Source organism: Rhododendron vialii, chromosome 1a, assembly GCF_030253575.1.
Source record: "Rhododendron vialii isolate Sample 1 chromosome 1a, ASM3025357v1".
In the NCBI taxonomy this organism is placed as follows: domain Eukaryota; kingdom Viridiplantae; phylum Streptophyta; class Magnoliopsida; order Ericales; family Ericaceae; genus Rhododendron; species Rhododendron vialii.
Genome location: NC_080557.1, coordinates 37,592,353 through 37,603,436, shown reverse-complemented (window position 1 = coordinate 37,603,436; position 11,084 = coordinate 37,592,353). Strand labels below are relative to the sequence as shown.

At 39.1% G+C, this 11,084-nt stretch overlaps 1 long non-coding RNA gene across 1 annotated transcript; it reads right to left on the bottom strand.

Moving 5' to 3' along the window:
• Positions 1-3,745: 3,745 nt before the first annotated feature.
• On the bottom strand, positions 3,746-4,728 carry LOC131299984 (uncharacterized). The gene is made up of 2 exons (XR_009190842.1): positions 4,356-4,728; positions 3,746-3,932 (listed from the first exon to the last, which is right to left on the bottom strand). It is a non-coding gene; the product is annotated as an uncharacterized LOC131299984 (long non-coding RNA).
• Positions 4,729-11,084: the final 6,356 nt, after the last annotated feature.

The window sequence follows — 11,084 nt, the reverse complement described above, 5'->3', positions numbered from 1 at the left end:
GGAAGCTCGAGGGAGAATGACCGAAAAGAGAAAGGTAAAGATCGTCAAAGATTGCTAACTGCGGAGGGCTGACCAAAGGATTATGTTGACCGTCGACGTCACCCAATGTTATTTGAAGAAGGGAAGTCATGAATTTCGTAAAGCATAGTTGCGTTGGGGTTTGTCTCGTTCTGGGCAGAAAAGAAGCGTTCACCGTAAGAAAGATAGTTTAAGTGTCGGACACTATGTGCGTGTTTTGGGATACCCAGGCGACAACCGGTGAAATCCACTTGGAAGAGGCGCTTGATCACCGCCCATTCTAGATGGAAGTCTCGGGAAGTCAATTGGATTATCTGGTTATACTTAGGAGGTAAGATCTCAATGGTGAGATAGATGATTGTGTATGGGATTTGTATAATAAAGAAAAGTTTAGAAACTGTGTACCGTTTGACGTTACCGCCTGACTTTTTCAAAATATATGATGCATTATGTATACGGAGATTGAGGAGGTATGAAATAAATCCTTTGCATGTGTTAGAAAGGTCCGAAATTGAATTAGGAGCTTAAGTGTCCTATGATGAGAAACCGATGCGTACCGTAGACTCGTGTAATCCATTGTTGAAAGGTAAGCCGATGTTGTTAGTGCATGGTTACGTGGAAATGGGGGTACGAAGTTCGAAAGATATACGCGTGTTTGTTGTGGTTTGCTTGATGTGAATCTAGACATAGACTTTGATGGTAATTGAATTGTTGTATAATGGATAGTGTTACAGTTGGAGTATGTTGATGTGATGCTTGGCATGATTAGGCTTGCCTTATCTAATTTCGAGGACGAAATTTTTTTTTAAGGAGGGTAGGGTGTAGAGACCCGTATTTTAGGCCTATATTTTTTTTTTATATAACTGTACGGCTTGTCGAGATAAACGGTATGGATATATGGATTGACGCATTTGTGGAAGGATATAAAGGTAAATAGATGAGAGGTGCATGTGTGAGTGTGTGGTGTGAGGGCATGGGATTATTTCCCCCACCTCTATTATTCCCAGAGGAATGCTTTCCTCTTTCTCATTTCTATCTCTCGGCTCTCTCTCTAACTCTCACATATCTCTCTCTCGGCTCTCCTCCACTCCCACTCAAAATCAACTCCAATCAACCTCCACTCTCAAAACTCATGAAGATTGACCTCCATTCCACCCTCCGTACGTGGTCTTGAGCGTGTATTCAGTTGGGTCTAGCTCGGAGAGGAGTATTCAACTGATTTTGAGGTTCCGGAAGCTAGGGCTTACTCAAATTGCGTGGGTTTCGCTTCCCGACTTGAGGTAGGGAATTCTACCTCTCTTTATATGTTTTATGAGTGATTTGGTGCATGAATCGTGCTTGTAATGTCGTGTTTAAGTTTGGATTGAAAATTCGTAGTCGCTGTCAGAATTGTCTATTTTTCCTGGATTCCTACCGGTAGGCCCGTCCTTTCTACCGGTAGAACGTTGTTAATTTACCAGAAAATCGATTCCCTACCGGTAGGAACTCTTCACCTACCGGTAGAACGATTGAGAAATTCCTTCGTAACCAGCTCAAACGTACAGCAGCAGCTCAAAAGCTGCTCAACGAATTCGATTCCTACCGGTAGGAATTCATTACCTACCGGTAGGTCAAGTACAAAAATTATTTCGTTCAACTGTTGACCTTTCTGTTCCCAATTTCTACCGGTAGGAACTTCTCACCTACCGGTAGGTCAAGTGCTTCTACCGGTAGGAACTTTTTACCTACCGGTAGGTCAAGCGGCTTTGTTCAGATGTTGGCCCTTTTGTTTTCAAGTTCTACCGGTAGGACTTGCCTGCCTACCGGTAGGAGATTAGGAGTTTGAGCTGCTTTCAGCTGCTTTCTTGAGCTGCTGCAGTATCTTTCAGCTGCTTCCATATATCTTTCAACTCGCATGTCGAAGCTTTCCATTGACTTTAATGGGATTGTTTACGCATCCTTCCAAGTGTTTTGGCGAGTATTACTCGTTTCTGACTTAGAGTGGCATTCAATGGACTAGAGCGAACATGTCTAGGGATTCGACGAGTAGTAGTGCAATCCGTTCTCTCTCTCGACTCATAAAATTCTTAGATTCCTTTAGTACGTTCTTTTACGGACTCCGAGTATAGAAACTAGATAATCGGGCATCGTAGAGTCTAGTCGTGGGTTGATATGTGGTGTGCGAAGGTACGGGAAATGTACATAGGGGTACGGTGAGGACGTGTGTATTTGAGTATATGCGATATGGTAGATTGTTGGTCTTATATTACCATGTGATTGATTAAATGGTCTTTGGATTCAATTGAATGAATGGATGTTTGTGAAAATGGGAAGCAGAATGAAAGTGAATAACTAATGGACAGAGTATTGTAGGATTTTATGTATGGGCCTAGTACGTCATGTAAGATGCGGGTATGTAAACAAAGAGGAGGCATAAATGTGTCCAATTGTGGAATCACGTAATGATTAATTAAATTTCAGTGGTATAACCGTCAAAGGGATGATGAAATTGATTATGAAATGATGTCGATTGTGAAAAGTGTGAAAGGTGACCCAAGTGGTCGTTATTGAGGGAAAAGACTCGGGGTGACCCTGCGCTCGAGGGAACTAGACCCGAGGTGACCCAACTGATTCATATTATTGGAGGAAAAGACTTGGGGTGACCCTGCGCTCGAGGGAACTAGACCCAAGGTGACCCCACCTGATTATTGTTATTGAGGGAAAAGACTCGGGGTGACCCTGCGCTCGAGGGAACTAGACCCGAGGTGACCCTAGTGATTATTTGATGGGAAATACCGGATTAAAGGAAAAGAAAGGTTTTGCAATTAAGGGATTTAATGAAGATCAATGTGGACACGAGAAAGATTGTACTATCATACGGAGAATAATAAGATGTTTTGATTTGATTATAGACAAGTGTGAGATGACGTGAGTTTAATAATGTAACTAGTTAAAGAAGTAAACGGCTAGTGACATTGATGTGAAGTCTAGGACTCTTAGGCGATAATTCGCAGCTTGTTGGTAGTCATTTGTGGTATAGGCGTATCTGTCAGTACTCATTCATTCTCGGTGCATGGTTCATTCAAATTGCATATAGCTTGAGTTTAGAATTTTCTACTGGGCTAGTGTAGCTCAACCAAATCTTTCTTTTCAGGTTCTGATGCCGGGCAATAGATTGCATGCATTATGTGCTTGACAGTAAAAGACTTTTGGAAGCTGACATCACTGGTTATTTCGTCATCTTTGTGAAGATCTCATTTTGTTAAAGGTGGTTTTGTAACTAATTATTACTGAATTTTCTTTTGACTAAAGTTGTAATTATCTAAACTTAAGGACTTGTTTGTAAATTAAACAGGTGGGAAACTCATTTGGGTAACGTATATGATATGCGAGGTTTCTCTTTTATTGAAATGTATTACTTAATTATGTTGAAAATCGAGGGCGTGACAGCGGCACTTATTCTTCCAGGATAGAAATATCCAAGAAGGAGAAAGCAGCAAGAAGTTATAAGGCTTTGTCCTTGTCAGAAGGATAGATAGAGTAACTAAATTGCCATTGGAACTGAGGTGGGTTGATAGCAAGGTTAGCCACTTCTCCAAACCAATTGGATTCCTCTGGGAGAGGAAGGAGCTTGTCACACCCCATCCCAGAAAACACCACACTAAATTATTTTCCAAATGGGACGGACCCACACCTTGGCCCTGCTCATATAGTAAATAAAACACCAGCCAAGCGTCCAACTTAAAAAAAAACTTAACTTGCATATATACGGAAACAACTGTCATACAAGACGTGCCCACGGGTATTTACAACATATACAAGTTCCAAAAATAGGCACATAATCAAAAGAGTCAAAAAGCTAGATCACTATATACACAACTCCTGTCTAGACTCTGCAGTGGACCCGCGTGCTGTCACGCACCTGAAAAGAAACACTGTGGGGGTGTGAGCTATCAACTTGCTCAATGAATGTTCTTATTCGTAATAAGAGAAGCAATAAAGACAAGTGCCATCAAACAATTTAAACAAAAATATTCAGCCCCACAATAACTTTCCGTTACGTAATACTCATAACGCCACTAAGGCAATTTATAAGGCCACTAAGGCAATTTCCATACTTACGCCACTAAAGCAATACTCTTTACGCCACTAAGGCAATAGTCGTCACGCCACTAAGGCAATATTTATTCGCGCCACTAAGGCAATATTCAATAACGCCACTAAGGCCATATTATAACGCCACTAAGGCTACGATCATATTCTCGCTTAGGAGCTCAAGCCAAATATTAACCATTTCAATACGAAAAATAACTTTACACCGTGTCTCATCTTCTACTATTAAAAATAAGAACACCCACCTCGAGGTCCAGCCAAAAAAGTATCGACACGAGCTCACTCCCTACGTGGAGTAACGGTACTCGTTGTTGCTTCCGAACCTGACGAGTAACACATAAATCCACACATGTGAATATGGAGTTCAAATTGAAAGGAAATAACAAACAATAACTCAAATACTCCTTCCCACAGTCAAGTGTAGCACATGATTTTCAGCTATAACAACCTTAAATGAATATTTCAACACTTAAGATTTAGATTTTCACCATATACAATCAATTCCCAATATCCGGCATTTAATTCCTGCACCTAGGTAACAGTTTCCAACATAAAACATCAGTTTCAGCAACCTAAAATCCATTTTTTCAGCACAGGATTCGAATTTCCAGCAACTAATGAAAATTCCAGCACCTATTACTCACAGTTTTAACATCCAAAAACTATTTCCAGCATTTTTTTACAGCCATCACAAAGCTTTACTAGACCCATTAGAAATGTTTTCAACCTAGGTGCAAGATAAATTAATAATTCCCTCACGCAGGATAATTTTTCCAAAAGTAGTCATTAGCAACTTTTAACAGCAACAACAAACAACGGCAACAACACTGCCCCAATTCGGTTCCTTTTTTTTTTTTTTTTCCTCCGCTTCTCCTCATTAACCAATTTAATCAAAATTTAACCCCAAAATCAAATCTTTCATATTAGAGAGACTAAGAATACCTGCAATCACAACTAACAATTCCAGCAGAGAAAATGAACAAGGAATAACCCTAGTTAAAAGTACTTGGAACCCAATTGATTCTCAAAATCCTAAAATTACTCAATTCAATTACAGATATGTTACTGATCAATATGGAAAAACTAAGAATTACCTTCCGAAATTAGAACTTATGTTATCGTTAAACCTATCTTCCTCGTTGCCTCTCACTGCGCCTTTTTTTCTTTTCTTCTTCTCCTGAACGATTTCTTCTTCTTTCTTTCTTTTTTTTTTTCATTTACCACTAGATTGTAGCACACACATGCACAACAAGGGCTCTCCACGTGCACACACAGCACATGCCTTTTTTTTATTTTACACCTTGAACCCAATAGTTCTAGGAAATCACATTGAAGGCCCACATAAAAAATAAATAAATTTCACTTTTAATAAGCCTACGTCTTTTCTTTTCTTTTAAAAAAAAAAAAGAGTCGGGTCTCACAGAGCTTATTTGACTCTTCAAAGTCAACAGGGTATTATGGAGTTTTCACCTCCATGAGCCACAGAGTCCTTTGGTTTTGGGCCTGACGTTTGAAGTCGCAATAAGAGGCTGGCCCAAGATAATTCTCCTCCTGTTTGAGGTAATGAGAGAATTTGAGAGAGGAGTAGATAGACTCCAGCATTCCCATATGCATGTTGTCTCCAGTAGTTAGGGGCAAAAACTAACTCGCAAGTAAGGTTCGAAAGTAGTGAAACCTATTTGGAGTTGGGTTAGGTTGGTCAAATTTGACCAAAATAACACCAGCATTGGTGTCAGTAGGTTTTCCCTCCTAGGATCCCCAACCAGACTCATTGATGGAGTTCGAGAGGGTAGAAGAGGCTTCCCAACCCGTAGGAGAAGGGTGAGGGGTGTGAAAAAATCGATCAGAAAGAATTTTTCCAACCAACATACGAGGGGAATTTGAGGGAAATATTTGAGGGGTGTTAGGCTGATGATCGAGGTTTTCTAAGACAAGATTGATTTCTGGAAGAGAATCCATAGTTAAAGGCTTGCTAAAGGACAGAATTTGACTTCGAAAGGTTTAAGGAAGACAATGTGATTTGTTAAATCCCAACATTAATCACTATTTATAGATGAATTAAAATGAAGAAAGTCATTCAGCTTTGGGAAGCTTAAGAGACGTGCATGGAAACAGATCTTTTCCATGCCCCATGCATCCTTAATTGTATGGAGACATGGTCAAGAGACATGAGCCATTACCATTAACACTTATTTAATTACTTTAAATAAGATGTTAATGGGATGGGGGGGGGGGGGAGGGGGGTGTTTACATCCTAAAATATGCCACCCAATAAGAAAATTACACGTGGCACCAAACAGTGTATTATCCAATCAAAACACGTCATGATTTAAGCCAAAGATGTAGAGGATCAAGGGGTATTTTAGTACTATACGGTATCGTTTAGATTGGAAACGACCACGTTTGGACATCGAATGATAGTAATTAAGATGGTAATTAAGCATAACCGTTGATTAATCCTTAAAGCCATCGAATGGTGACATTGATCCCCCGTTCCATAGAAGGAATCAATCATGGTTATAGTGAATCATCTAAATCACCTATATCGAAAGACTAATCCATGTTGCATGAAAACAGGAACCATTACCCAGAATTAAACCACGATCAACATCAACAAACGTGGAAGAAGAAAAGTTTAAGAGAAGACCAAATCAAGCAACCATTTGAAGACCCTTTGCAACCATTTTTGGAGGGAATAAAGGTTGTTTCAAATCAAATTTCAATGAAGACGCGGGTATCAAAAGAAAACGTGAAGAATGAAGGTTAAGGACAGACCCATCATCTATAAATAGAAGAGACAGTTGAAGAGACAACCCCCGACAGAATTCATCATCGGCAATTCATACAAAATGTGTCATGCCCTCGATATTTAACATAATAAAATAATGCATTTCATTAAAGAGTTTGGGCACTGCTATTCGCAGCCCTTTATTTTCTCCCATAGCCCATTACATTTCGGTAAATGGTTGTTGAAAATCATAAATAACATTTCGGTAAATAGTTGTTGAAAACAAGATTATATTTCGGTAACTACATGTCGAAAATATGTTCAACTTTCGGTAAACAACTGCCGAACATACATTTTCGGTAAATAGTTGTTGAAAAAAATATTATATTTCGGTAAATGGATGCTGAAAATATATCTCAATTTCAGTAACTAACTGTCGAGTATAATTGAAAATTTTTAACGGGCTATGGGAGAAAATAAAGGGATGCAAATAGCGGCGCCCAAGAGTTTTGCTTATCATAGATATATTACCCCAAAGAAGTTCCCACCTGTTCAAATTACAAAATAAATCCCCAAGATTAAGGTTTTACAACTTAGGCACTCCGGCCCCAAATAGAACTTAAGTATTTGTACGAACTAACCCTTAAGTTACAAACAGTTTAGTCAAAAGAAATTTATAAATTGAATAGTTACAAACTCATATTTACCAAAAGAAAGTCCATTACAAAAGATGATTAAGTAACTACATGAGATTGACTTCCAAAAATCATTCACTTCAAGCACTCAACATATGCAATCTACTGTCCAGCATTTGAACCTAAAAAGAAAGATTAGGTTGAGTTACACTAGCCCAGTAGAAAAATCTTTACCGATTCTATATGTAAACATGATGAAATGTGCAGGTGAAATGAAGATAAGAAGCACGACTCAATCGATAGGTAACAATTGATTTAAGGGCATTCCAACGTTCAAATATGATCATCCTAACACATGCCTCTAGCTCAATGTATCACCAAATTCACACGATGTTAAACAACTCAAGTAACCTCGACATGACTCACAATCGCCAATCACCTCCATCAGTATTTCCACCACTTGCGTTATCGTATAACACCATGAGAATTACCGTGTTATCACCCCTTGCGTCACAGTGATCCCTAACAACTTGGGTCACCGTATTACCACCCCTTGCGTTACGGGACCGCCTAAGTTTTCGTATTACCATCCCTTGCGTTACGAGACTTCCTAAATCAATTCCCGACACAAACAACTATTTTCGTACTCGATATACAAGCTATGACCTTCCTAAAACCACAATCAAACATGAAATATGTTACGACATGCCAACTATATCACATATATGCCATAAACGTTCATAAACATTCGACCGATCAATAATATGCGAAATAACAAGTTTTCATTAATTAGACCCTTATCATTTCTAACTAATGGAAGGTCTAAGGATCACAAATAACATCAATTAATCATAGGACGTCAATTAGATAAGCAAAAGATGGGCTAAAAGGTATCCAAAAGGGTTTAAAATCGATTGGGGTTGAAACGATCGAAGAAACACAAACAGCATCGAAGCTGTCCAGAACAACAAGGGGTATTGATACCCCTGAGTCAGGTATCTGTAGGGGGATGAAAACAATTGGTGTTTCGAGCAGCACCAGATTGTAACGGCTACTCGTGCCTCTTCACCGGAACCCTAGTTCGTTGCCTGAACCCTAATTTGCAAAACAGACAAGAGGTGAGCGCACCTTTGCCTCTCGTGGCAAAGGCCCTCCGATGCCTAAGTTAGTATCACGTACTAGTAATCGAACCCTAATTATCAGTAGGAAAATAATATGAATGCCACGTATTGCGTACCTCTTACTTCTAGGTTTACCTCATATTTATAGATTTTTGGATGCTTGTTGCCCAAGTATCCGTGTTGCTCTGGGTTTCCTACCTCGTATAGGAAACCAGAATATCTTGGACTCTCGTTCCTTTATCAGTTCATTACTGTAGTTCATTTAGGACTCTTTTCCATAGCTGGCCGAACATCCCACTCTCATTGAGTATCCTATCTAGATTCTATAATCTCGGGATCTCGTTCCTTAACAGAATAACACTGCTTCTGGACCCTTCCAGAGTGTTCTCCTTTCTTCAGCATTTGATTAGAGTTCTTTCGTTATTCAGCTCTCTCGTAACCGAACAGATTGTCTTGGACTAGCTACTTCACATGTAATTGGTCCTGTATTAACTATTTGGACCAGTGTCATTGTATGTCTCTATCTGCCGAACAGATAGCTTGGACCAATGACTTCTCATGCCACTTGTCCATATCGCCGATCACCGCTCATGGTGGTTCGTACCACCCGTGATTCCACGTACCACGTATTCGGCCATTTGATTGTACTTGTTTGGGAATACCTCCCTACAGTATCAATACCCGGCAGGCTGGAAGTTTAGAGAAGGATGGGGTATTGATACCCCGATTTTGGGTATCAATACCGCGCTGTTTCAGAGCGATTTTCTGTAGTTTTGACAGACATTGAAGCACCAAAGGGGGACAATCCAAGCACGATTTCTACATCATTTCAACATATGTACACATAAAAGAGGTAAATAAGTCCTTACCTTGAGATGATAACAAAGATCTCCGAGATTAGAATAAGCCCTAGCTTTCTTGAGCTTCAAATCTGCGATTCAAGCTTAGAGACACGATCGGAAGGCCGGAGGGAGGTTGATTATTGAAGTTTTTTGCAAGATTGAGTGAGGTTTTGAGAGAGAGAGAGAGAGAGAGAGAGAGAGAGTTGGAAAGAAGGAGGGACGGCAGAGAGATGAGGAATGGAGATAAAAATGATCTCCTACTTCCCACACACCTCTATTTATACCCATATATCTTTTATTCACACCTACACTCCCTCCACTCTTTATTCTTTCACTTCAAGCCCCAATCTAATTAATCACTAATCATGCCATACTTTCTTAATTAGCCATTTAACTATTGTTTCAAAAATTAAAAGAAAATACGGATCTCTACAAAATGATTGCTCAGAGATCTATCGTAATTTAGGACTTAGAATAATTTAGTTAGTATTTTGCAAGTTTGAAGACTTATTTGAATGTAAGCTCACTTTTGATTAAATTCAAGCCATCTTACATCTTTCTGTCTTTTTCTTGCCAAAGAGTCGTCGAATCTAGGCTAGCTTTCGATTCAATTCAAGTTTGTCTATATTCTTGCATTATTCTTGTCGAAATCTTAAGAGTAATTGTATATAAACTTGCTTTTGATTAAATTCAAGCCCGTTTATGTTCAATTATCTTTTCTGATTGAAGAGCGTCAATCTAGTATTGATTGATACCTTTAGAAAAATCCTCTTAATTGAGGTAATCGAACGGATAACACAATTGCTTGATTAAATTAGTTGTTTTAAATTAATCTGAAAAGGATAAATTCTATTCGTTTCTGGCATGCCCGCAAACAATTATCTTGCCAACGATTGAGCTAATTTAGCTCAAACACACTCATGAATATGCGCGCACGTAGATACACATGAATACATAGATTTATTGCTATCCTTCGTACTAAGGGGTGGTTTGGCCTAACTTTATTTGTAACACCCTGCTATTTTCTAAAAATAAACTCCAAAATACATTGTATTTCAAACACTTCTAGGCCCCTATTCTCTCCATAAATAAATTACATTACCAAAATAAATTTAAGCCGCCAGCTAAATAATCTTCTAGATACTCCAAAGTTATCAACTCTTCCATGACCTCTCCAAGTTAATCCTTATATGCTCCGATTCAATTTTCATTAATCCGGCTTCACACCTTAAAAAGAAATTATCCGGGAAGTATATGATACAACAGAATAACAAAGCTCATATTCAAGTGGAATCAATAAACGATAATTGACCACTAAGTCGAAGCAACAATCACAAGGGACCTCATACCATGTTCTCCTCAGTACATGAGCAATGACCCTCCCCCAATACCTTCCTCACCGAGTCACCCTCGACCCATCCTGGATATTGGATAGGCTATTGGTGAGTTCACTCGATTGTTGTACTAAACAGTAGCCAACAACATCATATTCGATACCAATTATTCCACTTTCCAATGATTTCCACAAGATTGAACAAATATCACTAGAAAATCAAAAGGAGTACAAAAATGAGAGTGAAGAAAGGATTCTGAAAGTGGGAACCATATCGTATACTCTCCGGATTACCTCAAATATGACCTGCCGTTT